General features: G+C 41.9%; 1 long non-coding RNA gene across 3 annotated transcripts; it reads right to left on the bottom strand.

The window, feature by feature from the left end:
• Nucleotides 1-263: 263 nt before the first annotated feature.
• Nucleotides 264-3226, bottom strand: LOC107281871 (uncharacterized). 3 transcript variants are annotated; one of them, XR_010734774.1, is made up of 4 exons: nucleotides 2924-3055; nucleotides 2066-2140; nucleotides 1472-1982; nucleotides 264-641 (listed from the first exon to the last, which is right to left on the bottom strand). It is a non-coding gene; the product is annotated as an uncharacterized lncRNA (long non-coding RNA). The 3 variants fall into 3 exon arrangements; XR_010734775.1 differs by lacking the exon at nucleotides 264-641 and having other exon boundaries at nucleotides 1686-1982; nucleotides 2048-2140; nucleotides 2924-3048; XR_001548093.3 differs by lacking the exons at nucleotides 264-641; nucleotides 1472-1982 and having other exon boundaries at nucleotides 1986-2140; nucleotides 2924-3226.
• Nucleotides 3227-6632: the final 3406 nt, after the last annotated feature.

The raw sequence follows: 6632 nt of genomic DNA, 5'->3' as shown, positions 1-6632 counted from the left end.
ACAATAAACTGTGCGACCATCCTAGGATAACGAAATTCCATAGGAACGGTAAAATCTGAGCCTCTACAAATTGCTGCAGTGACCCAGAATAAAACATGCATGGCAAAGAACTACTCCCTCTGTTTCAAAATGTAAATCATTCTAGCATTTTCCACATTCATATTGATGTTGATGAATCTAAACATATATATCTATCTAGATTCATTAACATCAATATGAATATGAGAAATGCTAGAATGACTTACATTGTGAAACGGAGGAAGTACTAGCTTAAATTAATTATCATACATCACCAGGCGTGCAGTCATGCTATCACCACTTCACCAACATATGCAGATCTTTCACCTCCCCCTCAGCAAGCAACGAGGAGCAGATATTAGCATAAATCTATGTAGGCTTCAATTATGTGACACCCAATAAGACAACAAAATTCAGATGAATCAACAGAATCTTCCCAGAAGAATTTGATCCCATGATTTTACTGCCTCAATGCCACAAAAACCATAGGAACAGCTTCTTTAAGATTACCCATTTCGCCTTGTGTCTTCCTCAACAAATTCCAGATTCGCCAGACTCACCATCAGGACATCGCCTTGTATCTTCCATCATGACACCAGTCCCCTTCCAAGGCCAGGTTGGTGCTGGTTGCAGCATCATGATGAATACTAGCTTCAGATATGTAAATTCTCCCCGCAGCTCGCTAAAGATGAACTAACAGAAAGCATACTCAAATGATAACAGCTGTGGACATGCATGTACAGCAAGCTCTGTCCAGCAACTGCTCATTTTTTGTACAACAAAACTCATATACAACAGCAATTGGAATGAAGCACCCCTTGACAAATGAACACCACATACATTTGTGATTGTAATAGTCAACAATCAAATGTACATCAGCAAAACGACAATGAAGTTCAGGAGATTAGTCAATACCGAACGATTGAGATACTACATGATTTAGCTTTTGTGGCGACGCAAGGAAATGAAAACAATTAAGCATCTACAAATGTGGAGTGAATAGAAAACTTGGTATGTTAAGCCCTAATCACGTATGGTTGTCTAGCGAAGTGGCAGGCTACTTAATTAAGGCCAAATTTAATATTATAGATTTTCATCTTAGCTCAAGGCATGGTAGCTAAGCTACATGCAGGTTATATCGGGGACAAAAGTACAACCTAAGCATGACAGTAAGACCGACCGTATTCAGTTTGGAATGCAACAAGTTAGTTTAGTTGAGTTTAAATTAGCTGAAATTGCTAGTTGCAGTATTGTCTCGAGCAAATTAACAATAAATGATATTTTAGCCACATGAAGGACTGAAAGGCAGTAACCTTTCAGTGTGGAATGCAACAAGTTAGTTTAGTTGAGTTTAAATTAGCTGAAATTGCTAGTTGCAGTATCGTCTCGAGCAAGTTAACAATGATTGATATTTAGCCACATGAAGGACTGAAAGGCAGTAAATTATGTGTACCTTCGACATGTAGTTATCCATGAGATGTATCGTTGATGATCTTCGACATGTGATTATCCGCATGGTAGGACTCATGAAAGCGCACAGTCACGCACCACATGAACACCAGGACATAAGAGAGAACACAGTGGAGACAGGGACACCAGGTCGGGGTGAAGAACCCGGGGCAAAATAAAATGAATAGTTCCCCGTGCGATCTCCACCCCAACAACACAAGGAAAATATCTTTTTATTGTCTTGTGGCCTGCCAAGCGAGCGCACCCAACATGGCAAAGGCCTTCCTACCCTAAATCTAGATACATCATACATAGTATATAGTACAACATGATTATACAACATGCACATACATGTGCATTAGCTTACCGAGGTCATTACCTTATCTTCTGGTTGGGAGATATGGACATACATCATCTAATTAGCAGCACATCAATCATCAAACAAGAAACATCATCACCATCACGATTCCTAGATGAAGGAATGCTCATGGCACCATTGCAAGGAAGGAAAGCATCTGTGCATAGTAGGAAAATCTTAGGAGTCTGGCTGTAGGCGACATTAACGAAGAAATCATCGTACATGGTTACAGCTCCACACCCAAAAGATCAATTACGCACACAGGCCACCAGTTGCAAAGTGAGCAACACGGATGAAGCAAAAATCTCATCATATCTGCAGGAACAGAATAACAGAATTAGAATTAGGCTAAAACTGTGCGTGCAATAGTTCTTTCTACCATGAAAGAAGGTATATAAATCTACCAATTTAACAGGGATTATTCAAGTCAGATGAGAAAAAACTAACATAAGAAAAAGGTTCAGAAAAATACCAATTTTGGGTTCAAGTCAGATCTAGACACAACTATGAGGAAAAACAGATCTAATCTATAAAACCTATTGAGACGTGATAAAATTCAACCACCACCACCACCACCATCCTGAGAAGGCAAATCAGATCAAGAAAAGCCCCAACACATCAGGAGAGGTAACTACCACCACCATCCTGAGAAGGCAAATCATATCAAGAAAAGCCCCAACACATCAGGAGAGGTAACTACCAACCATAGCAAGATGGAGAAGACAATATTAATAAGGTGCGGCGGCTTAAATCAGCTAAAGTAACGGAAATAGATCCTGATCTATGAAATATGTATGGCGCATAAAAACAAAACAGGACGAAAACTGAAAATCAAAATCTACTCCATCCCAAAACAAACGTAATTTAATCTTCCAATGTAATCAACCATCAACCCATCTTGTACTCCTATACTAAACGTTACTCCCTCCGTTCACAATGTAAGACTTTTTAGCATTGCTCACATACATATATATGTTAATGAATCTAAACACATATGTCTAGATTCATTAACATCTAAATGAATATGAGCTATGCTAAAAAAATCTTATATTATGAAACAGAGGAAGTAGTAAGAAGGGAGCGGAAGAACGAACGAACCTTACGAATCGAAGAGGACCCCGAGGAGAAATCGTGACGAGACGAAGAGAGAGAGGAAGAGGGGCGAGGGGGAAGACCATATATACCGGCGTGGCTGCCCTGGTTGGCGGTGGAAAACAAGTCGGTTCGTGCTTGCTATGGAAAGGACGGGTCGGTCATGGATATACCACCATTGGGTCTTCTTGCGTGTCGGGTGCGGTTTAGTGCGTGGCTTTGCTGCTGGCCACGTTACGTATACTTCCATTGACCTTTGCTGCTCGTTTACGTCATCCCTTGCGTCACATCTAGGATGGATCGCCTGTGCCCATCCAGCCGTATGGCCGGATTTATAGGTGTCCAAACGGGCGGCACGGCCCGGCCCGGCACGGGCACGGGTCCGGCACGGCCCGTTTCGGCACGGCCCGTTAGGCACGGCTGATGAAACGGGCCGTGCCGTGCCGGCCCACGTGCCGAGCCGCCGGCCCAAGCACGGCCCGTGGATGGCCGGGCCGTGCCCGTGCCGGCACGGCACGCCTGCGGCCCACGGGCCGTTCGGGGCACGGCGGCCCGTGAAGGCAGGCCGGCAGCTGAGGCCCAGTGCACAGTGTTTTTTTTTTTAAAAAAAGCAAAGGAAATGTATAAGGAAAAAAAAATTAAAAATGGAAATAAAATGTTTAAAAAAAAGTAATGATTTACTAATGTTAAAAAATGAAAAAATGGTATTTAAAAAATGGAAATAAAAGTTTTTAAAAAAAGTAATGATTTGCTAATGTTAAAAAAAAGAAAAAATGGTATTTTTTTGTTGTGTTGAAAAATTTAAAAATATAGATTGTGATTCATTATTTTGAAATAATTTAAAGATAAATCCACACTTGCGAAAATATTGCAAAAGAATTTGTTAAAAATAGTAATGACCTTTATTGATGTTTATATCATTACAGGATACAATGATACATGCTGCCTCGTTAAAAACTTTGTCATGTAAAAACTCATAGGGGAAAATGAGAAAACCATGACAAAGAAAAGAGTACAGCTCAAAGGTCAGAACTACTTCTAACAAAATTCTACTGGGGTTAGTCTGGATCCAGGTAGAGTTGCTCGAACTGGGCGGCCAATTCTTGGTTGTCCGCAGTGTATTGGGCATGTTGTCGAGCAAGCTCCCAGTCTTTAACGCTTAGTAGCATTTCGACGTGGTCGCTGCGCAGAGTCGTCCTCCGGTCTTCGATGATTCGGCCGCATAGACTGAAGGCCGATTCGGAGGACACCGTCGACACGGGCACCGTCAACACATCCCGTGCTAGTTTTGAAAGCACAGGATATGTTATCTTGTGGTCATTCCACCACCCGAGGACGTTGAAATCTTGAGCTTCGTGGTGGATGGCGTCGCTGTCCAAATAACCGGACAACTCTTCGGCCACAACATGCGAAGAGGCGTCTCCACTTGTAGCCGACGAACTGCCACCACCTTGGATTGAAGACGATCCACCCCAAATCCTACCCCACTGTATCTTCTTCTTACCTGTAGTGGGGATAGGAGGGGGTCTCTGCTGGCGAACTTCCTGAAACTTTACTTCATATCTTCCAAAAACCTCATATAATTTACGTCTAACCTCAGTATAAAAAGAACTATAATCTACACCTATAGTATCTCCAATAAGTGATAAAATAGCAGACAATCCCCTTAATTTACACCTAGGATCTAAAACAAAAGCAAAAGCATACAACATAGGTATATTTTTCCAATATTTCAAATATTTTTGTTTCATGTGAAAGACAGGTTCAGTTAGAACGTCATCATTTTCGTATTCTTTAAATAAATTAGCAATTTCAAGAAGGTTGTGCAAAATTATATTAGCAGTTGGATAATAAACTTGTGACAAAGTTAGAGTACAATCATAAAAAGTTTCTAGAAATTAGTGAAATTTTTGGACAATTGCCCAAACATGCTCGTTCAGTACTGAAGACCCGTCACTGTTTCTTGGGCCACCACGTGACTGAACAAAATCAGAAAGTAAACTACTATAAGGTAAAACAACTTTTAACATTAAATACGTTGCATTCCACCGATGCTCTGCATCGGTGGCAAACTTACGAGCTTTCACACCGGCCGCATTGCAAAACCTCTTCCATGCAGCAATCCGTGGGTTAGAAGCAGTTAACCACGCGATTGCTTGACGAACAGCATCGATGTGGTCACCTACCCTCTTCATGCCAGTCTTAACAATCAAATTAATTATATGACATGCACAACGCTGATGGAGTAGAAAAGATTGAGCATACACACAAAATAAAGGTTGCAATATTTCAATAGCCCTAGAATTAGCAGATGCATTATCTAGGGTGACAGCAAATATTTTATCAGCAAGATTAAATTCATTAATTACTTCCCTAATTCTTTCAGCTATGTTTTCTCCTGTATGTGAGACATCTATTAACCTAAGCCCTAAAACTCTCTTTTGTAATTGCCAATCATCATCAACAAAATGAACAACTACGCTAAGATAATCCTCTCTAGCTCTACTACTCCATATATCTGAAGTAACACTAACAGAGAAAGTACATGTACTAAACAGTTCCTTAAGTGCAGTTGCTTCCTTGTGATAAACATTCTCTAAATCTCTAGTTGATGTTTGCCTACTCACAGCTTTAAACCTAGGGTTATGAGATTGCTGAATGTAATGTTCAAAAGCAGGGGACTCCCCAAAGTTCAGGGGTAAATCTTGCCTGGCGATTAACCGGACAAGAGATTCCCGAGCAACCATGGGATCGTATTCCCAACTGCGTACCGTACCGTCTGGGTTTACCATAAGTTGCTGCTGCCGGAGTTGTATTCCTTGCTTCTTGGCACACGACTCCGCATGGCGCTTGAGGTGACCTGTACCACCAGAAGAACGAGCAAATAAAATTTGCCTACATATTCTACAACGGGCTTTCGATACCTCCCTTCCGTCGGGGCATGTTTCCTTTATCTCGTCGAAGTTTTGCCACACACCGGAGGTTCTCGATCTCTTCGAGCCGGTGTGTGTCGAAACACTTCCGCTCGCGGTTCCGGAAAATCCTTCCGAAGCTGTCGCCGCCTGAACCGGTACCTCCTCAACGACAGCCGTATGAACCGGTACCTCCTCCACAGATGGTGGAGTTGGAGCCGATCCGGAGGTATCGTCAAACCCCGACATGTAGTTGGGGTCGAAATCACCCAAGGTGAACGACGGCGACTGGTATGGAAAGTTCGGATCCATTCTGAAAATTTAAACCGACATAAACAAATTTTCGAATATTTATTGAATTCACAAACACAATACAAATAATACACAAATTTGAATATTACTTACATCTTTCCAACCGCGAGCTCTTCAAACCTCTGCGATCAAACTGTTGAACTACGAAGCTAATTTTGATTTTTGACAAAATTTGAGCAAATTTTGTCAAAATCAAAAAAAATGCACACTTGAGAACAAAGAGAGCACTTAAAACACTTGAGAGCACAAGATGAGGAGTGTGGGATGAGGAGAAATGGCTGGGGTTCATGCCCTATTTATAGGGCGAAATTTGAGATTTTTTGGAATTTTTTCGAAATTTTTATGAATTTTTTAGCCTCCCAACGGTTATTTTCAAATTTGAACGGTCAAATAGCCGTTAGTGCCACGTGGCGCCTTCCCATTCGACCGCCGCCCGCCCTGTCAGTGCGCCGCTGGCCCGCTTTCGGCCTGACGGGCCGCCGGCGAAACGG

Source organism: Oryza sativa, chromosome 8, assembly GCF_034140825.1.
Source record: "Oryza sativa Japonica Group chromosome 8, ASM3414082v1".
Taxonomy (NCBI): Eukaryota; Viridiplantae; Streptophyta; class Magnoliopsida; order Poales; family Poaceae; genus Oryza; species Oryza sativa.
This window is presented reverse-complemented; position numbering and strand designations above follow the sequence as displayed.